The sequence below is a fragment of the Ylistrum balloti genome, unplaced genomic scaffold, assembly GCF_031769215.1.
Source record: "Ylistrum balloti isolate Yb309-2 unplaced genomic scaffold, AGI_CSIRO_Ybal_v1 Utg370624, whole genome shotgun sequence".
In the NCBI taxonomy this organism is placed as follows: Eukaryota; Metazoa; Mollusca; class Bivalvia; order Pectinida; family Pectinidae; genus Ylistrum; species Ylistrum balloti.
Genome location: NW_026782382.1, coordinates 96861 through 123148, shown reverse-complemented (window position 1 = coordinate 123148; position 26288 = coordinate 96861).

Sequence of the window (26288 nt, the reverse complement as noted above, 5' to 3'; positions counted from 1 at the left end):
TGGTGGGACCAGTCTCTGTTGTCAAAATTATATCAACGTGATGGTATCACTTTTGTCAGGATTGTATCATCGTGTTGGGATTCAATCATTGTTGTCAGAATTGCATCAGTGTGGTTGGATCACAGTGGTCAGAATTGTATCAGCGTGATGGGATGCAGTCACTGGTGTCAGAATTGTCTCAGCGTGGTAGGATCACTGATGTTAGAATTGTATCAGCGTGGTGGGATCACTGTTGTAAGAATTGTATCAACGTGGTGGGATCCAGTCACTGTTGTCAGATTTGTCTCCCAACACGGTGAAATAATTCTGACAAGTGTTCCCACCAAGCTGATACAATTCTGACAACAGTGATAACACCACGCTGATACAATTCTGACAACAGTGATCCCACCACGCTGATACAAATCTCACAGTGATCCCAAAATGATGAAATAATTCTGATAACAGTGTTCCCACCACGCTGATACAATTCTGACAACAGTGATCTCACCACGCTGATACAATTCTGACAACAGTGATCCCACCACGCTAATACAATTATGACAACAGTCATCCCACCACACTGATACAATTCTGACAACAGTAACCCCACCACGATGATATAATTCTAACAACTCTGACAACAGTGATCTCACCACGCTGATACAATTCTGACAACAGTGGTAGGATCATTGTGGTTTGATTATTGTTGTCAGAATTGTATCAGGCTGGTGGTACCACTATTGTCAAAATTGTATTAGCGTTGTGGGATCCAGTCACTGTTGTCAGAATTGTATCAGCGTGTTGGGATTCAATCATTGTTGTCAGAATTGCATCAGTGTGGTTTGATTATTGTTGTCAGAATTGTATCAGTCTGGTGGTATCACTATTGTCAGAATTGTATCTGCGTGGTCTGACTATTGTTGTCAGAATTGTATCAGCTTAATGAGATGCAGTCACTGTTGTCAGAATTGTATCAGCGTGGTGGGATCACTGTTGTCAGAATTGTGTCATCGTGGTGGGATTATTGTTGTCGGAATTGTATCATCGGGGTGGGATTACCATTGTCAGAATTGTGTCAGTGTGGTGGATGCAATCACTGTTGTCAGAATTAAATCAGCGTGGTGGGATCACTGCTGTTAAAATTGTATCATTGTGGTGGGATCACTGATGTGATGGGATCACTGTTGTTAGAATTGTATCAACGTGGTTGGATCCAGTCACCGTTGTCAGTTTTTTCTCAGCGTGGTGGGATCACTGTTGTCAGAATTGTATCAGCGTGATGGAATGCAGTCACTGGTGTCAGAATCGTATCAGCGTGGTGGGATCAATGTTGTCATAATTATATGAGTGTGGTGTTATCAATTTTGTCCGATTTGTATCAGAGTGGTGGGATCCAGTCAATGTTGTCAGAATTGTATCAGTGTGGTGGGATCCAGTCTCTGTTGTCAAAATTATATCAACGTGATGGTATCACTTTTGTCAGGATTGTATCATCGTGTTGGGATTCAATCATTGTTGTCAGAATTGCATCAGTGTGGTTGGATCACAGTGGTCAGAATTGTATCAGCGTGATGGGATGCAGTCACTGGTGTCAGAATTGTATCAGCGTGGTGGGATCACAGTTGTCAGAATTGTATCAGCGTGGTGGGATCTAATCACTGTTGTCAGAATAGTATTAGCGTGGTGGGATCACAGTTGTCAGAATTGTATCAGCGTGGTGGGATCTAGTCACTGTTGTCAGAATAGTATTAGCGTGGTGGGATCACTGTTGTCAGAATTGTATCATCGTGGTGGGATCATTGTTGTCAGAATTGTATCATCGTGGTGGGATCATTGTTGTCAGAATTGTATCATCGTGGTGGGATCATTGTTGTCAGAATTGTATCATCGTGGTGGGATCATTGTTGTCGGAATTGTATCATCGGGGTGGGATTACTGATGTTAGAATTGTATCAGCGTGGTGGGATCACTGCTGTTAAAATTATATCATTGTGGTGGGATCACTGTTGTTAGAATTGTATCAACGTGGTTGGATCTAGTCACCGTTGTCTTTTTTTTTTCTCAGCGTGGTGGGATCACTGTTGTCAGAATTGTATCAGTGTGGTTGGATAACAGTGGTCAGAATTGTATCAGCGTGATGGGATATCACTGTTGTCAGAATCTGTATCACAGTGTGGTGTTGATCATTGTTGTCAGAATTGTATCAGCGTGGTGGGATCACTGTTGTCAGAATTGTATCAGCGTGGTGGGATCACTGTTGTCAGATTGTATCAACGTGTGGGATCCAGTCACTTGTTGTCAGAATTGTATTAGTGTGGTTGGATCTCTGTTGTCAGAATTGTATCAGCGTGATGAGATGCAGTAACTGGTGTCAGAATTTTATCAGCGTGATGGGATCATTGTTGTCAGAATTGTATAAGTGTGGTGTTATCACTGTTGTCAGAATTGTATCAGCGTGGTTTGGATCAATATTGTCAGATTTGTATCTGCTTGGTGTTATCATTGTTATCAGAATTGTATCAGCGTGGTTGGATCACTGTTGTCAGAATTGTATCGTCGTGTTGGGATCACTGATGTTAGAATTGTATCAGCGTGGTGGGATCACTGTTGTCAAAATTGTATCATCGTGGTGGGATCACTGTTGTCAGAGTTGTTAGAATTTTATCATCGTGCCGGGGTTACTGTTGTCAGAATTATATCAGTGTGGTGTTATCACTGATGTCATAAATATATGAGTGTGGTGTTATCAATTTTGTCCGATTTGTATCAGAGTGGTGGGATCCAGTCAATGTTGTCAGAATTGTATCGTCGTGTTGGGATCACTGATGTTAGAATTGTATCAGCGTGGTGGGATCACTGTTGTCAAAATTGTATCGCCGTGTTGGTATCACTGTTGTCAGAATTGTATCAGCGTGGTTGGATCCCTGTTGTCAGAATTTTATCAGCGTGATGGGATGCAGTCACTATTGTCAGAATTGTATCAACGTGTTGGGGTTAATGTTGTCAGAATTGTATCAGCGTGGTGGGATCACAGTTGTCAGAATTGTATCAGCGTGGTTGGATCCAGTCACTCTTTTCAGAATTGTATTAGCGTGGTTGGATCACTGTTGTCAGAATTGTATCAGCGTGGTTGGATCACTGTTGTTAGATTTGTATCAATGTGGTTGGATCACTGTTGTTAGATTTGTATCAATGTGGTTGGATCACAGTTATCAGAATTTTATCAGCGTGATGGGGTGCAGTCACTGTTGTCAGAATCGTATCAGCGTAGTGGGATCACTGTTGTCAAAATTGTATCATCGTGGTGGGATCACAATTGTCAGAATCGTATCAGTGTGGTGGGATCACTCTTGTCAGAATTGTATCTATTCTGTCAAATTGTATCAGTGTGTGTGGGATCACTGTTGTCAGAATTGTATCAGCGTGGTTGGATCCAGTCGCTCTTTTCAGAATTGTATTAGCGTGGTTAGATCACTGTTGTCAGAATTGTATCAGCGTGATGGGATCACTGATGTCAGAATTGTATCAGCGTGGTAGGATGCAGTCACTGTTGTTAGAATTGTATCAGTGTGATGGGATCATTGTTGTCAGAATTGTATCAGCGTGTGTGGGATCACCGTTGTCAGAATTGTATCAGCGTGGTAGGATCACTATTGTCAGATTTGTATCACCGTGGTTGGGATCACCGTTGTGAGGTTTGTATCAGCGTGGTGGGATTCTGTCACTGGTGTCAGATTTGTATCCGTGTGGTTTGATTATTGTTGTGAGAATTGTATCAATCTGGTGGTATCACTATTGTCAGAATTATATCAGTGTGGTCTGATTATTGTTGTCAGAATTGTATCAGCTTGGTGGGATCCAGTCGCTGTTGTCAGAATTACTGGTGTCAGAATCGTATCAGTGTGGTGTTATCATTGTTGTCAGAATTGTATCAGCGTGGTTGGATCAATTTTGTCAGAATTTTATCAGTGTAGTGTTATCACTGTTGTCAGGATTGTATCAACGTGGTTGGGTCACCGTTGTCAGTTTTTTCTCAGCGTGGTGGGATCACTGTTGTCAGAATTGTATCAGCGTGATGGAATGCAGTCACTGATGTTAGAATTGTATCAGCGTGATGGGATCACTGTTGTCAGAATTGTATCATCGTGGTGGGATCACTGTTGTCAGAGTTGTTAGAATTTTATCATCGTGCCGGGGTTACTGTTGTCAGAATTATATCAGTGTGGTGTTATCACTGATGTCATAATTATATGAGTGTGGTGTTATCAATTTTGTCCGATTTGTATCAAAGTGGTGGGATCCAGTCAATGTTGTCAGAATTGTATCAGTGTGGTTGGATGCAGTCACTGGTGTCAGAATCGTTTCAGTGTGGTGTTAACACTGCTTTCAGAATTGTATCAGTGTGGTGTTATCACTGCTGTTCTCATAATCGTATCGGTGTGGTGTTATCACTGTTGTCGGAATCGTATCAGTGTGGTGTTATCATTGTTGTCAGAATTGTATCAGCGTGGTGGGATCACTGTTGTCATAATTGTATCAGCGTGGTGGGATCCAGTCACTGTTGTCAGAATTGTATTAGCGTGGTGGGATCACTGTTGTTAGATTTGTATCAGTGTGGTGAGATCACTGCTGTTAGAATTGTGTCAGCGTGGTGGGAGCACAGTTGTCAGAATTTTATCAGCGTGATGGGATGCAGTCACTGTTGTCAGAATCATATCAGCGTAGTGGGATCACTGTTGTCAAAATTGTATCATCGTGGTGGGATCACAATTGTCAGAATCGTATCAGTGTGGTGGGATCACTCTTGTCAGAATTGTATCTTCGTGGTGTTATCACTGTTGTCAGAATCGTAATAGCGTTGGTTGGATCACTGTTGTCAGAATTTTATCAGCGGGATGGAATGCAGTCACTGGTTTCAGAATTGTACCAGTGTGGACTGATCACCATTGTCAGAATCGTATCAGTGTGGTGGGATCACTGTTGTCAGTATTGTATCAGCGTGGTGGGATCACTGTTGTAAGAATTGTATCAGCGTTGTGTTATCACTGTTGTCAGAATTGTATCAGCGTAGTGGGAACACTGTTGTCAGAATTATTTCACCGTGTTGGGATCACTGTTGTGAGATTTGTATCAGCGTGGTGGGATCCAGTCACTATTGTCAGATTTGTATCAGTGTGGTTTGATTATAGTTGTCAGAATTGTATCAGTCTGGTGGTATCACTATTGTCAGAATTGTATCAGCGTGGTTTGATTATCGTTTCTCAGAATTGTATCAGCTTGCTGGGATGCAGTCACTGTTGTCAGAATCGTAAAAATGTGGTGTTATCACTGTTCTCAGAATTGTTTCAGCGTGGTGGGATCACTGTTGTCAGATTTGTATCAATGTGGTTGGATCCAGTCACTCTTTTCGGAATTGTATTAGCGTGGTTGGATCACTGTTGTCAGAATTGTATCAGGGTGGTGTTATCACTGTTGTCACAATTGTATCAGCGTGGTGGGATCCAGTCACTATTGTCAGATTTGTATCTGTGTGGTTTGATTATTGTTGTCAGAATTGTATCAGTCTGGTGGTATCACTATTGTCAGAATTGTATCAGCGTGGTTTGATTATCGTTTCTCAGAATTGTATCAGCTTGATGGGATGCAGTCACTGGTGTCGGAATTCTATCAGTGTGGTGTTATCACCGTTGTCATAATTGTATCAGTTTGATGTTATCACCGTTGTCAGAATTGTATCAGAATTGTATCAGCGTGGTGGGATCATTGTTGTCAGAATTGTATCATCGTGGTGGGATCATTGCTGTCAGAATTGTATCATCGTGGTGGGATCACTGTTGTCAGAATTGTATCAGCGTGTTGGGATTCAATCATTGTTGTCAGAATTGCATCAGCGTGTCAGTCACTGTTGTGTGGTGTTCATCATGTTGTCAGAATTGTATCAGCGTGGTGGATCACACTGTTGTCAGAATTGTATCAGCGTGATGGGATGCAGTCACTGGTGTCAGAATTGTATCAGCGTGGTGGATCAGCGTGGTGTCAGATCACAGTTGTTGTCAGAATTGTATCACCGTGTTGGGATCACTGTTGTCAGAATTGTCTCAGCGTGGTGGGATCAGAGTTGTCAGAATATTATCGGCGTGGTGTATCATTGTTGTCAGAATTGTATCAGCGTGGTGGGATCACAGTTGTGAGAATATTATCGGCGTAGTGGATCAATGTTTTCATAATTTTATCAGCGTGGTGGGATGCACTCACTGTTGTCAGATCAGCGTGGTTGTATCATCAGCGTGGTGGGATTCTGTCACTGGTGTCAGATTTGTATCGGTGTGGTTTGATTATTGTTGTCAGAATTGTATCAATCTGGTGGTATCACTATTGTCAGAATTATATCAGCGTGGTGATATCACTGTTCTCAGAATTGTATCAGCGTGGTGGGATCACTGTTGTCAGAATTGTATCAGTGTGGTTGGATAACAGTGGTCAGAATTGTATCAGCGTGATGGGATGCAGTCACTGGTGTCGGAATTGTTTCAGTGTGGTGTTATCACCGTTGTCAGAATTGTATCAGTGTGGTGTTATCACTGTTCTCAGAATTGTATCAGCGTGGTTGGATCACTGTTGTCAGATTTGTATCAGTGTGGTGTTATCACCGTTGTCAGAATTGTATCACTGTGGTGTTATCACTGTTCTCAGAATTGTATCAGCGTGGTTGGATCACTGTTGTCAGATTTGTATCAGCGTGGTGGGATCACTGTTGTTAGAATTGTATCAACGTGGTTGGATCTAGTCACCGTTGTCAGTTTTTTCTCAGCGTGGTGGGATCACTGTTGTTAGAATTGTATCAACGTGGTTGGATCCAGTCACCGTTGTCAGTTTTTTCTCAGCGTGGTGGGATCACTGTTGTCAGAATTGTATCAGTGTGGTATCATCACTGTTGTTAGAAATGTATCAGCGTGGTGTTATCACTGTTGTCAGAATAGTATCAGTGTGGTGTTATCACTGTTGTCAGAATTCTATTAGCGTGGTGGGATCACTGTTGTCAGAATTGTATCAGGCCGGTGGTACCACTATTGTTAAAATTGTATTAGCGTTGTGGGATCCAGTCACTGTTGTCAGAATTGTATCAGCGTGGTGGGATCACTGTGGTGTGATCACAGTTGTCAGAATTGTATCAGCGTGGTTGGATCACTGTTGTCAGAATTGTATCAGCGTGGTTGGATCACTGTTGTCAGATTTGTATCAGCGTGGTGTTATCTTTGTTATCAGAATTGTATTAGAGTGGTTGGATCACAGTTGTCAGAATTTTATCAGCGTGATGGGATGCAGTCACTGTTGTCAGAATCGTATCTTTGTGGTGTTATCACTGTTGTCAGAATTGTATCAGTGTGGTGTTATCAGTGTTGTCAGAATTGTATCAGCGTGGTTGGATCACTGTTGTCAGATTTGTATCAGCGTGGTGGGATCACTGTTGTCAGAATTGTATCAGCGTGGTGGGATCACTGTTGTTAGAATTGTATCACCGTGGTTGGATCACTGTTGTCAGAATTTTATCAGTGTGGTGGGAACACTGTTGTCAGAATTGTATCAGCGTGATGGATCATGTTGTCAGAATTGTATCAGCGTGTGGGAAGTCACTGTTGTCAGAATCGTATCAGTGTGGTGTTATCATTGTTTTCAGAATTGTATCACCGTGTTGGGATCACTGTTGTCAGAATTGTATCAGCGTGGTGTTATCAATTTTGACAGAATTGTATCAGCGTGATGGGATCATTGTTGTCAGTATTGTATCATCGTGGTGGGATGCAGTCACTGTTTTCAGAATCGTATCAGTGTGGTGTTATCACTGTTGTCAGAATTGTATCAGTGAGGTGTTATCACTGTTGTCAGAATTGTATCAGCGTGGTTGGATCACTGTGGTCAGATTTGTATCAGCTTGGTGGGATCACTGTTGTCAGAATTGTATCAGCGTGGTTGGATCACTGTTGTCAGATATGTATCAGCGTAGTTGGATCACTGTTGTCATAATTGTATCAGCGTGGTGGGATGCAGTCACTGTTGTCAGAATTGTATTAGCGTGGTGGGATCACTGTTGTCATAATTGTATCAGCGTGGTGGGATCACATTTGGAAGAATTTTATCAGCGTGGTGGGATGCAGTCACTGTTGTTAGAATCGTATCAGTGTGGTGTTATCACTGTTGTCAGAATTGTATCAGTGTGGTGTTATCACCGTTGTCAGAATTGTATCACTGTGGTGTTATCACTGTTCTCAGAATTGTATCAGCGTGGTTGGATCACTGTTGTCAGATATGTATCAGCGTAGTTGGATCACTGTTGTCATAATTGTATCAGCGTGGTGGGATGCAGTCACTGTTGTCAGAATTGTATCAGCATGGTGGGATCACTGTTGTCAGAATCGTATCAGTGTGGTGTTATCATTGTTATCAGAATTGTATTAGCGTGGTTGGATGACAGTTGTCAGAATTTTATCAGCGTGATGGGATGCAGTCACTGTTGTCAGAATCGTATCTTTGTGGTGTTACCACTGTTGTCAGAATTGTATCAGTGTGGTGTTATCAGTGTTGTCAGAATTGTATCAGCGTGGTTGGATCACTGTTGTCAGAATTTTATCAGTGTGGTGGGAACACTGTTGTCAGAATTGTATCAGCGTGGTGTTATCACGGGTGTGAGAATTGTATCAGCGTGGTGGGATCACTGTTGTCAGAATTGTATCATTGTGGTGGGATCACTGATGTGAGATTTGTCTCAGCGTGGTGGGATCACTATTGTAATAATTGTATCAACGTGGTGGGATCCAATCACTGTTGTCAGAATAGTATTAGCGTGGTGGGATCACTGTTGTCAGAATTGTATCAGTGTGGTGTTATCACTGTTGTCAGAATTGTATTAGCGTGGTGGGATCACTGTTGTCAGAATTGTATCAGCGTGGTGGGATCACACTGTTGTGGTGTCAGAATTTGTATCAGTGTGGTGTTATGCAGTCACTGTTGTCAGAATTGTATCAGTGTGGTGTTATCATTGTTGTCAGAATTGTATCACCGTGTTTGGATCACTGTTGTCAGAATTGTATCAGCGTGGTGGGATCAATTGTCAGAATTGATCAGCGTGATGGGATCATGTTGTCAGAATTGTATCAGTGTGGTGGGATGACTGTTGTCAGAATTGTATTAGCGTGGTGTTATCACTGTTGTCAGAATTGTATCAGTGTGGGATCCGTGGTTGTATCACTGTTGTCAGAATTTATCAGATCATTGTTGTCAGAATTGTATCAGCGTGGTGGGCTCTACTCCCTGTTGTCAGAATTGTATCAGCGTGGTGGGATCACAGTTGTCAGAATTGTATCAGCGTGGTGGGATCTAATCAGTGTTGTCAGAATAGCATTAGCGTGGTGGGACCACAGTTGTCAGAATTGTATTAGCGTGGTGGGATCACCGTTGTCAGAATTTTATCAGTGTGGTGTTATCACTGTTGTCAGAATAGTATCAGTGTGGTGTTATCACTGTTGTCAGAATTGTATCAGCGTGGTTGATCACTGTTGTCAGAATTGTATCAGCGTGTGGGATCACTGTTGTCAGAATTGTATCAGCGTGGTGGGATCACACTGTTGTCAGAATCGTATCAGTGTGGTGTTATCACTGTTGTCAGAATTGTATCAGTGTAGTGTTATCACTGTTGTCAGATTTGTATCAGCGTGGTGGGATCACTGTTGTCAGAATTGTATCAGCGTGGTTGGATCACTGTTGTTAGATTTGTATCAGTGTGGTTGGATCACTGTTGTTAGATTTGTATCAATGTGGTGGGATCACTTATGTTAGAATTGTATCAGCGTGGTCGGATAACAGTTGTCAGAATTTTATCAGTGTGATGGAATGCAGTCACTGTTGTCAGAATCGTATCAGTGTGGTGTTATCATTGTTTTCAGAATTGTATCACCGTGTTGGGATCACTGTTGTCAGAATTGTATCAGCGTGGTGTTATCAATTTTGTCAGAATTGTATCAGCGTGATGGGATCACTGTTGTCAGTATTGTATCATCGTGGTGGGATGCAGTCACTGTTGTCAGAATCGTATCAGTGTGGTGTTATCATTGTTGTCAGAATTGTATCACCGTGTTGGGATCACTGTTGTCAGAATTGTATCAGCGTGGTGGGATCAGAGTTGTCAGAATATTATCGGCGTGGTCTATCATTGTTATCAGAATTGTATCAGCGTGGTTGGATCACTGTGGTCAGATTTGTATCAGCTTAGTTGGATCACTGTTGTCATAATTGTATCAGCGTGGTGGGATCACTGTTGTCAGAATTGTATTAGCGTGGTGGGATCACTGTTGTCATAATTATATCAGCGTGATGGGATCCAGTCGCTGTTGTCAGAATTGTATCATCGTGGTGGGATGCAGTCACTGTTGTCAGAATCGTATCAGTGTGGTGTTATCTTTCTTGTCAGAATTTTATCAGTGTGGTGTTATCACCGTTGTCAGAATTGTATCAGTGTGGTGTTATCACTGTTCTCAGAATTGTGTCAGCGTGGTTGGATCACTGTTGTCAGATTTGTATCAGCGTAGTTGGATCACTGTTGTCATAATTGTATCAGCGTGGTGGGATCCAGTCACTGTTGTCAGAGTTGTATTAGCGTGGTGGGATCACTGTTGTTAGATTTGTATCAGTGTGGTGAGATCACTGATGTTAGAATTGTATCAGCGTGGTGGGAGCACAGTTGTCAGAATTGTATCAGCGTGGTTTGGATCAATATTGTCAGATTTGTATCTGCTTGGTGTTATCATTGTTATCAGAATTGTATCAGCGTGGTGGGATAACAGTTGTCAGAATTTTATCAGAGTGATGGGATGCAGTCACTGTTGTCAGAATCGTATCAGTGTGGTGTTATCATTGTTGTCAGAATTGTATTAGCGTGGTGGGATCACTGTTGTCAGAATTGTATCAGCGTGGTGTTATCAATTTTGACAGAATTGTATCAGCGTGATGGGATCATTGTTGTCAGTATTGTATCATCGTGGTGGGATGCAGTCACTGTTGTCAGAATCGTATCAGTGTGGTGTTATCATTGTTGTCAGAATTGTATCAGCGTGGTGGGATCACAGTTGTCAGAATTGTATCAGCGTGGTGGGATCACTGTTGTCAGAATTGTGTCATGTTGTCAGAATTGTATCAGAGTGGTGGGATCACTGTTGTCAGAATTGTATCAGCGTGGTGTTATCACTGTTGTCAGAATTGTATCAGCGTGGTTGGATCACTGTTCTCAGAATTGTATCAGCGTGGTGTTATCATTGTTGTCAGAATTGTATCAGCGTAGTTGGATCACAGTGGTCAGAATTGTATCAGTGTGGTTGGATAACAGTGGTCAGAATTGTATCAGCGTGGTGGATCAATGTTATCATAATTTTATCAGCGTGGTGGGATCTAGTCAGCGTGATGGGATGCAGTCACTGTTGTCAGAATCGTATCAGTGTGGTGTTATCATTGTTGTCAGAATTGTATCACCGTGTTGGGATCACTGTTGTCAGAATTGTATCAGCGTGGTGGGATCACAGTTGTCAGAATTTTATCAGCGTGATGGGATCATTGTTGTCAGAATTGTATCAGCGTGATGGGATGCAGTCACTGTTGTCAGAATCGTATCTGTGTGGGGTTATCATTGTTGTCAGAATTGTATCACCGTGTTGGGATCACAGTTGTCAGAATTTTATCAGCGTGATGGGATCATTGTTGTCAGTATTGTATCATCGTGGTGGGATGCAGTCACTGTTGTCAGAATCGTATCAGTGTGGTGTTATCACTGTTGTTAGAAATGTATCAGTGTGGTGTTATCACTGTTGTCAGAATTTTATCAGCGTGATGGGATGCAGTCACTGTTGTCAGAATTTTATCAGCGTGATGGGATGCAGTCACTGTTGTCAGAATCGTATCAGTGTGGTGTTATCATTGTTATCAGAATTGTATTAGCGTGGTTGGATCACAGTTGTCAGAATTTTATCAGCGTGATGGGATGCAGTCACTGTTGTCAGAATTGTATCAGCGTGTGGTGTTATCACTGTTGTCAGAATTGTATCAGCGTGGTGGGATCACAGTTGTCAGAATTTTATCAGCGTGATGGGATCATTGTTGTCAGTATTGTATCATCGTGGTTGGATGCAGTCACTGTTGTCAGAATCGTATCAGTGTGGTGTTATCATTGTTGTCAGAATTGTATCAGCGTGGTGGGATCACAGTTGTCAGAATTTTATCAGCGTGATGGGATCATTGTTGTCAGAATTGTATAAGTGTGGTGTTATCACTGTTGTCAGAATTGTATCAGTGTGGTGTTATCAGTGTTGTCAGAATTGTATCAGCGTGGTTGGATCACTGTTGTCAGATTTGTATCAGCGTGGTGGGATCACTGTTGTCAGAATTGTATCAGTGTGGTGTTATCAGTGTTGTCAGAATTGTATTAGCGTGGTTGGATCACTGTTGTCAGAATTTTATCAGCGTGATGGGATGCAGTCACTGTTGTCAGAATTTTATCAGCGTGATGGGATGCAGTCACTGTTGTCAGAATCGTATCAGTGTGGAGTTATCATTGTTGTCAGAATTGTATCACCGTGTTGGGATCACTGTTGTCAGAATTGTATCAGCGTGGTGGATCACTGTTGTCAGAATTGTATCGGCTTGGTGGGATCCAGTCGCTGTTGTCAGAATTGTATTAGCGTGGTAGTTTCACATTTTGAAGAATTTTATCAGCGTGATGGGATGCAGTCACTGTTGTCAGAATCGTATCAGTGTGGTGTTATCACTGTTGTCAGAATTGTATCAGCGTGGTTGGATCACTGTTGTCAGATTTGTATCAGCGTGGTGGGATCACTGTTGTCAGATTTGTATCAGCGTGGTGGGATCACAGTTGTCAGAATTGTATCAGCGTGGTTGGATCACTGTTGTCAGAATTGTATCAGCGTGGTTGGATCACTGTTGTCAGATTTGTATCAGCTTGGTGGGATCACTGTTGTCAGAATTGTATTAGCGTGGTTGGATCACTGTTGTCAGAATTTTGTCAGCGTGATGGGATGCAGTCACTGTTGTCAGAATCGTATCAGTGTGGTGTTATCATTGTTGTCAGAATTGTATCAGCGTGGTTGGATCAATGTTGTCAGAATTTTATCAGCGTGATGGGATGCAGTCACTGTTGTCAGAATTATTTCACCATTTTTGGATCACTGTTGTCAGAATTGTATCAGCGTGGTGGGATAACAGTTGTCAGAATTTTATCAGAGTGATGGAATGCAGTCACTGGTGTCAGAATCGTATCAGTGTGGTGTTATTATTGTTATCAGAATTGTATTAGCGTGGTTGGATCACAGTTGTCAGAATTTTATCAGCGTGATGGGATCACTGTTGTCAGATTTGTATCAGCTTGGTTGGATCACTGTTGTCAGAATTTTATCAGCGTGATGGGATGTCAGAATTGTATCAGAATGGTGGGATGCATCACTGGTGTCAGAATCGTATCAGTGTGGTGTTATCATTGTTGTCAGAATTGTATCAGCGTGGTTGGATCAATGTTGTCAGAATTTTATCAGCGTGATGGGATGCAGTCACTGTTTTCAGAAATTTATCAGCGTGATGGGATGCAGTCACTGTTGTCAGAATTGTATCAGTGTGGTGTTATCACTTTTCTCATAATCGTATCAGCGTGGTGGGATCACTGTTGTCAGAATTTTATCAGCGTGATGGGATGCAGTCACTGTTGTCAGAATTGTATCAGCGTGTTGGGGTTACTGTTGTCAGAATTGTATCAGCGTGGTGGGATCACAGTTGTCAGAATTTTATCAGCGTGATGGGATCATTTTTGTCAGAATTGTATCAGCGTGGTGGGATCACTGTTGTCAGATTTGTATCAGCGTGGTGTTATCACTGTTATCAGAATTGTATCAGCGTGGTTGGATCACAGTTGTCAGAATTCTATCAGCGTGATGGGAAGCAGTCACTGTTGTCAGAATCGTATCAGTGTGGTGTTATCACTGTTGTCAGAATTGTATCAGTGTGGTGTTATCACTGTTGTCAGAATTGTATCAGCGTGGTTGGATCACTGTTGTCAGATTTGTATCAGCTTGGTGGGATCACTGTTGTCAGAATTGTATTAGCGTGGTGGGATCACTGTTGTCAGAATTTTATCAGCGTGATGGATTGCAGTCACTGTTGTCAGAACTTTATCAGCGTGATGGGATGCAGTCACTGTTGTCAGAATCGTATCAGTGTGGAGTTATCATTGTTGTCAGAATTGTATCACCGTGTTGGGATCACTGTTTTCAGAATTTTGATCAGCGTGTCAGAATTGTATCAGATCACATTGTCAGAATTGTATCAGCGTGGTTGGATCACTGTTGTCAGAATTGTATCAGCGTGGTTGGATCACAGTTGTCAGAATTTTATCAGCGTGATGGGATGCAGTCACTGTTGTCAGAATCGTATCAGTGTGGTGTTATCACTGTTGTCAGAATTGTATCAGCGTGGTTGGATCACTGTTGTCAGATTTGTATCAGCGTGGTGTGATCACAGTTGTCAGAATTGTATCAGCGTGGTTGGATCACTGTTGTCAGAATTGTATCAGCGTGGTTGGATCACTGTTGTCAGATTTGTATCAGCGTGGTGGGATCACTGGTGTCAGAATCGTATCAGTGTGGTGTTATCATTGTTGTCAGAATTGTATCAGCGTGTTGGGATCACTGTTGTCAGAATTGTATCAGCGTGATGGGATGCAGTCACTTTTGTCAGAATCGTATCAATGTGGTGTTATCACTGTTGTCAGAATTGAATCAGTGTGGTGTTATCACTGTTATCAGAATTGTATCAGCGTGGTTGGATCACTGTTGTCAGATTTGTATCAATGTGGTGGGATCACTTATGTTAGAATTGTATCATCATGGTGGGATAACAGTTGTCAGAATTTTATCAGAGTGATGGAATGCAGTCACTGGTGTCAGAATTGTATCAGTGTGGTGTTATCATTGTTGTCAGAATTGTATTAGCGTGGTTGGATCAATGTTTTCAGAAGTTTATCAGCGTGATGGGATCACTGTTGTCAGAATTGTATCAGCGTGGTGTTATCACTGTTGTCAGAATTGTATCAGCGTGGTTGGATCACTGTTGTCAGAATTGTATCAGCGTGGTGGGATCACTGTTGTCAGAATTTTATCAGCGTGATGGGATGCAGTCACTGTTGTCAGAATCGTATCAGTGTGGTGTTATCACTGTTGTCAGAATTGTATCAGTGTGGTGTTATCACTGTTGTCAGAATTGTATCAGCGTGGTGGATCACTGTTGTCAGAATTGTATCAGCGTGGTGGGATCACTGTTGTCAGAACTGTTGTCAGAATCGTATCAGTGTGGTGTTATCACTGTTGTCAGAATTGTATCAGTGTGGTGTTATCACTGTTGTCAGAATTGTATCAGCGTGGTGGGATCACAGTTGTCAGAATTTTATCAGCGTGATGGGATGCAGTCACTGTTGTCAGAATCGTATCAGTGTGGTGTTATCATTGTTGTCAGAATTGTATCAGCGTGGTTGGATCACTGTTGTCAGATTTGTATCAGTGTGGTGAGATCACTGATGTTAGAATTGTATCAGCGTGGTGGGAGCACAGTTGTCAGAATATTATCAGCGTAATGGAATGCAGTCACCGTTGTCAGAATCGTATCAGTGTGGTTGGATCACTGTTGTTAGATTTGTATCAATGTGGTGGGATCACTGTTGTCAGAATTTATCGGTGTGGTGTTATCACTGTTGTCGGAATCGTATCAGTGTGGTGTTATCATTGTTGTCAGAATTGTATCAGCGTGGTGGGATCACAGTTGTCAGAATTGTATCAGCGTGGTTGGATCCAGTCACTCTTTTCAGAATTGTATTAGCGTGGTTGGATCACTGTTGTCAGAATTGTATCAGCGTGGTAGGATCACTGTTGTCAGAATCAGTGTGTTGTCAGAATTGTATCAGAATTGTATCAGGGATGCAGTCACTGTTGTCAGAATCGTATCAGTGTGTTGTGTTATCATGTGGGATAGTCACTGTTGTCAGAATTGTATCAGCGTGGTTGGATCACTGTCACCGTTGTCAGATTTTTATCAGCGTGGTGGGATCACAGTTGTCAGAATTGTCAGAATTGTATCAGCGTGGTTTGGATCAATATTGTCAGATTTGTATCTGCTTGGTGTTATCATTGTTATCAGAATTGTATCAGCGTGGTTGGATCACTGTGGTCAGATTTGTATCAGCTTAGTTGGATCACTGTTGTCATAATTGTATCAGCGTGGTGGGATCCAGTCACTGTTGTCAGAATTGTATTAGCGTGGTGGGATCACTGTTGTCATAATTATATCAGTGTGGTGTTATCACTGATGTCAGAATTGTATCAGCGTGGTAGGATCACTGTTGTTCGATTTGTATCAGTGTGATGGGATCACTGATGTCAGAATTGTATCAGCGTGGTGGGGTCACAGTTGTCAGAATTTTATCAGCGTGATGGGATGCAGTCACTGTTGTTAGAATCGTATCAGTGTGGTGTTATCATTGTTATCAGAATTGTATCAGCGTGGTTGGATCACAGTTGTCAGAATTCTATCAGCGTGATGGGATCACAGTTGTCAGAATTTTATCAGCGTGGTGTTATCACTGTTGTCAGAATTGTATCAGTGTGGTGTTATCACTGTTGTCAGAATTGTATCAGCGTGGTTGGATCACTGTTGTCAGATTTGTATCAGCGTGGTGGGATCACTGTTGTCAGAATTGTATCAGCGTGGTTGGATCACTGTTGTCAGAATTTTATCAGCGTGGTGGGATCACTGTTGTCAGATTTGTATCGTTATGTTGTTAGAATTGTATCAGCGTGGTGGGATCACTGTTGTGAGAATTTTATAAGCGTGGTGGGCATCACTGTTGTCAGAATTGTATCAGTGTGGTGTTATCACTGTTGTCAGAATTGTGGTGTTATCATTGTTGTCAGAATTGTCAGAGAATTGTATCACCGTGTTTGGATCACTGTTGTCAGAATTGTATCAGCGTGGTGGGATCACTGTTTTCAGAAATTTATCAGCGTGATGGGATGCAGTCACTGTTGTCAGAATCGTATCAGTGTGGTGTTATCACTGTTGTCAGAATTGTATCAGCGTGGTGGGATCACAGTTGTCAGAATTTTATCAGCGTGATGGGATCCAGTCACTATTGTTAGAATCGTATCAGTGTGGTGTTATCATTGTTATCAGAATTGTATTAGCGTGGTTGGATCACAGTTGTCAGAATTTTATCAGCGTGATGGGATGCAGTCACTGTTGTCAGAATCGTATCAGTGTGGTGTTATCACTGTTGTCAGAATTGTATCAGTGTGGTGTTATCACTGTTGTCAGAATTGTATCAGCGTGGTGGGATCACTGTTGTCAGAATTGTATCAGCGTGGTTGGATCACTGTTGTCAGAATATTATCAGCGTGATGGGATGCAGTCACTGTTGTCAGAATCGTATCAGTGTGGTGTTATCATTGTTATCAGAATTGTATCAGCGTGGTAGGATCACTGTTGTTAGATTTATATCAGTGTGATGGGATCACTGATGTTAGAATTGTATCAGCGTGGTGGGATCACATTTGGAAGAATTTTATCAGCGTGGTGGGATGCAGTCACTGTTGTTAGAATCGTATCAGTGTGGTGGATCACTGTTGTCAGAATTGTTGTCAGAATTATATCATCGTAGTGGGGTTACTGTTGTCAGAATTATATCAGTGTGGTGTTATCACTGTTGTCAGAATTCTATTAGCGTGGTGGGATCACTGTTGTCAGAATTGTATCAGCTTGGTGGATCACTGTTGTCAGAATTGTCAGCGTGTATGCGTGGTGGGTCACTGGTGTCAGAATTGTATCAGCGTGGTGGGATCACAGTTGTCAGAATTGTATCAGCGTGGTGGGATCTAGTCACTGTTGTCAGAATAGTATTAGCGTGGTGGGATCACTGTTGTCAGAATTGTGTCATCGTGGTGGGATTATTGTTGTCGGAATTGTATCATCGGGGTGGGATTACTGATGTTAGAATTGTATCAGCGTGGTGGGATCCCTGTTGTCAGAATTATATCAGTGTGGTGTTATCACTGATGTCATAAATATATGAGTGTGGTGTTATCACTGTTGTCAGAATTGTATCAGCGTGGTTGGATCACTGTTGTCAGAATCTTATCAGCGTGATGGGATGCAGTCACTGTTGTCAGAATCGTATCAGTGTGGTGTTATCATTGTTGTCAGAATTGTATCACCGTGTTGGGATCACTGTTGTCAGAATTGTATCAGCGTGGTGGGATCACAGTTGTCAGAATTGTATCAGCGTTGTTGGATCACAGTTGTCAGAATTTTATCAGCGTGATGGGATGCAGTCACTGTTGTCAGAATCGTATCAGTGTGGTGTTATCATTGTTGTCAGAATTGTATCAGAGTGGTTGGATCAATGTCGTCAGATTTGTATCACCTTGGTGGGACTACTGTTGTCAGAATTGTATCAGCGTGGTGTATCAATGTTTTCAGAATTAAATCGGCGTGATGGGATGCAGTCACTGTTGTCAGAATCGTATCAGTGTGGTGTTATCATTGTTGTCAGAATTGTATCACCGTATTGGCATCACTGTTATCAGAATTTTATCAGCGTGATGGGATCATTGTTGTCAGAATTGTATCAGCGTGGTGGATCAATATTGTCAGAATTGTATCAGCGTGGTGGATTAATGTTGGCAGTATTGTATCATCGTGGTGGGATGCAGTCACTGTTGTCAGAATCGTATCAGTGTGGTGTTATCATTGTTGTCAGAATTGTATCACCGTGTTGGGATCACTGTTGTCAGAATTGTATCAGCGTGGTGGGATCACAGTTGTCAGAATTTTATCAGCGTGATGGGATCATTGTTGTCAGTATTGCATCATCGTGGTGGAGTGCAGTCACTGTTGTCAGAATTGTGTCATCGTGGTGGGATCACTGTTGTCAGAATTGTATTAGCGTGGTTGGATCACTGTTGTCAGAATTTTATCAGCGTGATGGGATGCAGTCACTGTTGTCAGAATCGTATCAGTGTGGTGTTATCATTGTTATCAGAATTGTATTAGCGTGGTTGGATCACAGTTGTCAGAATTTTATCAGCGTGATGGGATCGCTGTTGTCAGATTTGTATCAGCTTGGTGGATCAATATTGTCAGAATTGTATCAGCGTGGTGGATCAATGTTGTCAGAATTTTATCAGCTTGGTGTATCAGTGTTGTCAGAATTGTATCAGCTTGGTGGGATCCAGTCGCTGTTGTCAGAATTGTATTAGCGTGGTAGGATCACTGTTGTTAGATTTGTATCAGTGTGATGGGATCACTGATGTTAGAATTGTATCAGCGTGGTGGATTAATGTTGTCAGAATTTTATCAGCGTGGTGTATCAATGTTGTCAGAATTGTATCAGCGTGGTGGGATCCAGTCGCTGTTGTTAGATTTGTATCAGCGTGGTTGGATAACTGATGTTAGAATTGTATCACCGTGGTTGGATCACAGTTGTCAGAATTTTATCAGCGTGATGGGATGCAGTCACTGTTGTCAGAATCGTATCAGTGTGGTGTTATCATTGTTATCAGAATTGTATCAGCGTGGTTGGATCACTGTTGTCAGATTTGTATCAGCGTGGTGGGATCACTGTTGTCAGAATTGTATCAGCGTGGTTGGATCACTGTTGTTAGATTTGTATCAATGTGGTGGGATCACTTATGTTAGAATTGTATCAGCGTGGTGGAATGCAGTCACTGGTGTCAGAATCGTATCAGTGTGGTGTTATCATTGTTGTTAGAATTGTATCAGCGTGATTGGATCAATGTTGTCAGAATTTTATCAGCGTGATGGGATGCAGTCACTGTTGTCAGAACTTTATCAGCGTGATGGGATGCAGTCACTGTTGTCAGAACTTCATCAGCGTGATGGGATGTAGTCACTGTTGTCAGATTTGTATCGGCTTGGTGGGATCACTGTTGTCAGAATTTTATCAGTGTGAGGGGATGCAGTCACTGTTGTCAGAATTTTATCAGCGTGATGGGATGCAGTCACTGTTGTCAGAATCGTATCAGTGTGGTGTTATCATTGTTGTCAGAATTGTATCACCGTGTTGGGATCACTGTTGTCAGAATTTTATCAGCGTGATGGGATCATTGTTGTCAGAATTGTATCAGCGTGGTGGATCAATATTGTCAGAATTGTATCAGCGTGGTGGATCAATGTTGTCAGAATTTTATCAGCTTGGTGTATCAGTGTTGTCAGAATTGTATCAGCTTGGTGGATCAATGTTGTCAGAATTGTATCACCGTGTTGGGATCACTGTTGTCAGAATTGTATCAGCGTGTTGGGAGTAATGTTCAGATTTTTTTCAGCGTGTTAGGATGATTGTTTTCAGAATTCTATCACAGACTTCCTGATATGCAATTTCTTTATCAAGCTTACAAGCAATGTCCACTCTTCCGTTTAAAAGAATCACTATGTACCGATTTTCTACACTGTCGGGTACAACAAAAAACACAGGAACTAAATTGTTGAACTACATGTCGGGTACAACAAGTAACACAGGAACTAAATTGTTGAACTCCATGTCGGGTACAACTAGTAACACAGGAACTAAATTGTTGAGCTCCATGTCGGGTAAAACAAATAACACAGGAACTAAATTGTTGAACTCCATGTCGCGTACAACAAGTAACACAGGAACTAAATTGTTGAACTCCATGTCGCGTACAACAAGTAACACAGGAACTAAATTGTTGAACTCCATGTCGCGTACAACAAGTAACACAGGAACTAAATTGTTGAACTCCATGTCGGGTACAACAAATAACACAGGAACTAAATTGTTGAACTCCATGTCGCGTACAACAAGTAACACAGGAACTAAATTGTTGAACTCCATGTCGCGTACAACAAGTAACACAGGAACTAAATTGTTGAACTCCATGTCGCGTACAACAAGTAACACAGGAACTAAATTGTTGAACTCCATGTCGGGTACAACAAATAACACAGGAACTAAATTCGGATGGTGGGATATGATATTCACCTTTCGTTCATGATCTGTTTTCTCACGTACGACCATCATCAGTCCATAATTCTTGTTAATGTTATACATATGTTTTGGGAAGCACTGGAGACTGATCCTCTTCAAACGATATGGCTGGTAAGTTGTCATTGTTAATCTTAGAAGTAATATTTTTGTACATATGTACTAAGGCTGCTTAGAGATGATCAGTGGTTTGTGAAAATGATCAAATATCCTTTATCATCGCACAGGGGTAATGTTTTTGAAAAGGTCAGATTGAAATATTTTGAGTGCTAATTTTGGTTTTGTCGCTCTTGTTTTATCAATTTGAATTTTTCACTAACCACTGGTTAACTGGGGTCTATCATAAACAGAATTTCTGGTTATCTGGTACAGGAAGAAGGAAATTTATGTCCTGTGATAACTGCCTTTTCCACACTATTAAATCATAATTTAATTTTACGGTGTGTGCATGTCTTAACTAATATTTCATCCTTGCTTGAATTTGTACAGCTGGTTTAAGGTATAAGGGATATGATCTGATAGGATTGGAAAATCTTATGCCATTATTTCTTACTAATAGATCTAGTGTACTATACAATTGTGAAGTGCTACATCAAGTTTTGCACTGTTATGCGGAAACAAATAGAATTAGCACCAAGCTAATAACTTAAGAGTCTTAAAGGGAATTGAATCATTAACCATGCTTAATCCTTAAGCAGATATACAGGCAGTGGTGATGAGTGTAAGGATTCAGCGTCAAAAAGTGAATTATCCATCTTTAATTAATTATCGAAGATCATACATTTTGTGTTTATTTAATTAGGGAGAGACAAAAATACCATTTAGCTCGTACATTATTGCAAAGCTGTCTATACATGTCTCTGATTGTAATTCAACGTCGCCGTTTGCAGTTTAGCGTCGCTTTTGGTAGTTCGTGGTATGGAATACATTAATATTGTTCGTAATAACTATTTATCAGGTGAATTCTACGATCAACGTTATAACACAATGTTTACCCTTTATAATGCGACAGCTGTTGAACCTCTCAACTCCCAAACATAAAATTGTTTGTATTACTGATGCGATACAACTTATGGCATGCTCATTGCACCGTGATTTCATTCAAACCTTTATTTAGAATATTAGAAAAAATGCACATTTCAGAGTTAATTCTCACAAAACTGTAGGTATATCGACACAGGACTGTAGCACGGACAAAGTGTAATGGTGCTTGGTCATGCTGTGTCATCTGAGTAAACAATTTTTATTCATGTGTCCTCTTACCATTTCTTTGTATCATATGAAAAAAAAAATCTAACTTATTTGTTGCTGTAAAACTGCTAATAAGTGATACGATTAAAAGAAGTTACCATCATTTTCTTTCTCTGCACCCCTGGAACATGTCATGGCAACACTGAAGGCACAAGCAATGCAATTTGATTGGTTCCAGGACTGACCAATCATTGACTGATACGTTCCTTTTGAAGATTTCGAAGGAGCGACACTCATCTTCAAAGTCATGAAAATATAGCGTTATTCGACATCAAGATTCGTTTGATGTATACATATATCAAAGGATCAAGCTAGTCTCTCGTCTTTTCCACAAGGTGTCTCATATGGAACCTTCAATTTTGCCATAATATGTCACAGGGACACAGGGAACGAAAGTGACCGTAACACCTGTAATATCGAGAAAGAGATAGTAAGCCCTGTAGTATCGACAAAGTGATAGTAACCCATGGAGCATCGGGGATGCAGTTGATGTTATATTCTCAATTTTCTCAATGTCACGATTTTCGTACAAAATGTCAACAACTGACATACACACTCACAACACATGGTTTCATGTAAGTTAAAGAATATCAAAAAGGTGGTCGTAATGATTACATTTGAAAATATCCCATTTCTTTGTATGAGATATCCCTTTTCTTTGTATGACATATCCCTTTTCTTTGTATGAAATTTCATGTGTTTGATACTCGTAAGCTTGAATGGTGATTTCATGGTCGGATAAAGTGTTCCCTTTTGACGTCGACCTGCTATGTAAGCCTTGGTCAATGTTAATAAGTCACGTCACATTCTAAAATGAGAACAACGTATACAAGAGAGCTATTAAGGCAAGCTAGCAAGCATCAAACACGTAGACACGTAGAATTTTTCAAACGATGTATTCTCGCAATCTTCGTTTTAATCGATTAAATAATAGTATGTACCACAAAAGAAGCTGTAAAATAATACCAATGGTGTCGCAACTCTCCAAGGATAGAAAATAAAGGCATCAATTTTAAAGAGCATTCCGAGTGGAAAATGTCAAATATATTAGAGAACTCTGGCAAACAAACAGAGCGACTTTCCAAATTATTCGGTTATACGAAAGGCCTAAAAAACAAAACACCTCATCAACAGATACAATCAAAGTACTGAAAGTACTGAGAGGCTAAACGTATCGAAAAATGTTCACAAATAACCGCTAAGCTATATTACTTTCCCCATACTCCTACCTTTGGAATGCAAAAATTACTAAAATAAGAGAACCAGAGGCTATTTTCCTTAATTTTAAGCGATTTTATATCTTCTTTAATTCTTATTTCAAATTTGACGACAATAATGTGAACAAATCAAAATAGGTAAAAAAATAAAATAACAAAATAAACACAACCATATATTCATCGCCATCAAGCCAAATGATAAATAGCTCTATGATGAAGTTGACTTAATAAAACCTTTGAAATCCCCAAGATGTACTATCCTATCAATATGAGTATTTAGACAAATCGAAAGGACTTTATACCTACTTCTCTATTTTAAATGTATTGCAAAGTAATAGTCCGTACTTATTATAATCAAATTTGTAGTTAGGTGAGGAATTTAGATAAGGTGTACACAGCATTTCAGATAGATAAAAGTGTAAATAATTACATTAAATGTATTTACATGCCTATCTTCCTTGAAGTATCATGGTTAGATTTTTATTCCAGTAATTATATCTATAAAGACATAGTTCTATGAGATTAAACTAGACTTCCATATATATACAAAATTTACAATATTTTCACTATAGCTACTACTATTTCTGATCTCCAATGCATTAGATAATGTCGCCATGACATGAATAAATATGTTATGGAAATATTTCGTTCTAGTTAATTGATAATTATAGACATGAATATTTTGGTTTTTTATACGCGTTTTGTTTGAAGGAATATTTTCATTTCAAGGAACTTGGATACACATTAACAAACCTAGAGAAATCAGCACAATCAACCTTCATCAAATAAAACTAAAAGACAAAAAATATGTTATAACAAAGTCACGTAGTTACAATAAACTTTGAAGATACAAGAAACCAATTTTTTTTCTTACTTACGGCAGAGACGTATCTCTGCTTACGGTTAATATGGTTGTTTTCTAGGAATATTCACAGCAGACTCGATCTTCTTCGATGTCCGTGAGCAAATTCCGTAAAATATATTGTTCAAAATTTATAAATAGTTCAACCACACTGTGCTTCTATTTTGAAATATATAGTAATCGCATTGTTATTAAAAAAATAAACTTATTGAGGATGCTTTTAAAATAGCGATTTAAAAGATCGCGGCATTATTTACACAGAAAATTGCCACTAGAGGGCTCTAACTCTTTTCGATATTTCAGCCAATGAGAAGGCCAGGATCGGTAAATTTTGTCTGAAAGACCGTCGCAATAGGCTGTACGTACAGAGTACGTTTAGCCTAAAACGTGGAAAACCTGATTAATTGCCAATGACTAAATGCAATCTTAACGTTAATCGTATATACAAAATTCAAAGTATCATTGATGTGAACAAATGAAAATAAATTCTTATGGAAAATTTCATTTTATATCTGAGTGAACAGCGGAATCATTTGCTAGAGGAGTGAGTCAATGCGGTTGATACCTCAGAGGATTTTTGAAGATAATTAATGTGCACGGAAACTGAGCTCTCGGTTTTAATTGATCAGGATGTGGATGAAATAAATAAAATTAAAGGAAATAGAATGGTTTGGGGAAAATATTCAAACGTGATTGTGTATTGTCTTCCGGGGAAAGCACGGAACGGGAAAATATCGTGCACTGCAGTGTTTTGACATTGTGTTACACTGCTCGTCATACCATCATACCATTAGGTAGTTTTCATAGAGACACGTCATTTTCCGATATTTTCATTAGTTCCTGATAACATTAAACAATAGCACGGCTGACGGAAGTTCAGAAGGGTCGGGCCATTGCGATGATTATGAAAGGTCAAAGGCAAATACAGGTTGCCAGACATTTCGGTGACCGTATTTGCACTATAGAACGTCTTGTTAGACGTCTAAGGGAAACTGGACAGGTTGCTGACAGACCTAGGTCTGGACGTCCGCGCGTGAGGTCACAACGTCAGGACAGGTTAATATTTCTCGCGCATTAGCGCAATCGACACCTTACTGCCACTGAATCTGTCCTTAATACAATATGTTGAACGTTTGTAGATCTGTCCTTTACCGCTGCTCGTCACTAGTGACGTATGGCTTGGATGGCGGCACATGCCCCCAGAATATTCCCATTGAGGCAGTGGAGGTGGGCCTTCTATACCGATGAGTCCCGGCTCACCCTGTTTCGAGCAGACAGTCGACGCCATGTATACCGACGTTTTGGAGAACGTTTAACCGACTGCTGTGTAGTAGAGACGGATAGGTTTAGGGGTGAATCGGTTATGGTGTGGGAAGGGATCTCACGTGGAGTTAAATCACCACTGGTTGCGGTAGCAGGTAATTCAACTTCCACTAGGCTTAGATATGAAATCCTCCAACCTCATGTTGTTCCATTATTGCAGCAAATCAACCTCACATTCCAACAGGATAATGCACGACCCCATGTAGCGAGGATCTGTCGTGACTTTTTCATTAACAGCAATATCCACCCACTGGACAGGCCGCTATACAGCCCCGACCTATCCCCTATTGAGCACTTGTGGGACCAGCTGGATAGACAGGTTCGACGACGCCAGCCTCCCCCTGGTATTCTGGCCCAGCAAAGAGCAGCCTTCTTAGAAAATGGGCCAACATCCCAATGAGGAGGATAAACTCACGCATGAACTCCGTCCCTAGGAGAATCAGGAGTGTGGAGAGAGCGAGTGGGGGACATACCCGGTATTGACTAAACAGCTCCTACAATCTGATAGTTTCGATTTCAGATTACAGAGTTCTCTTTC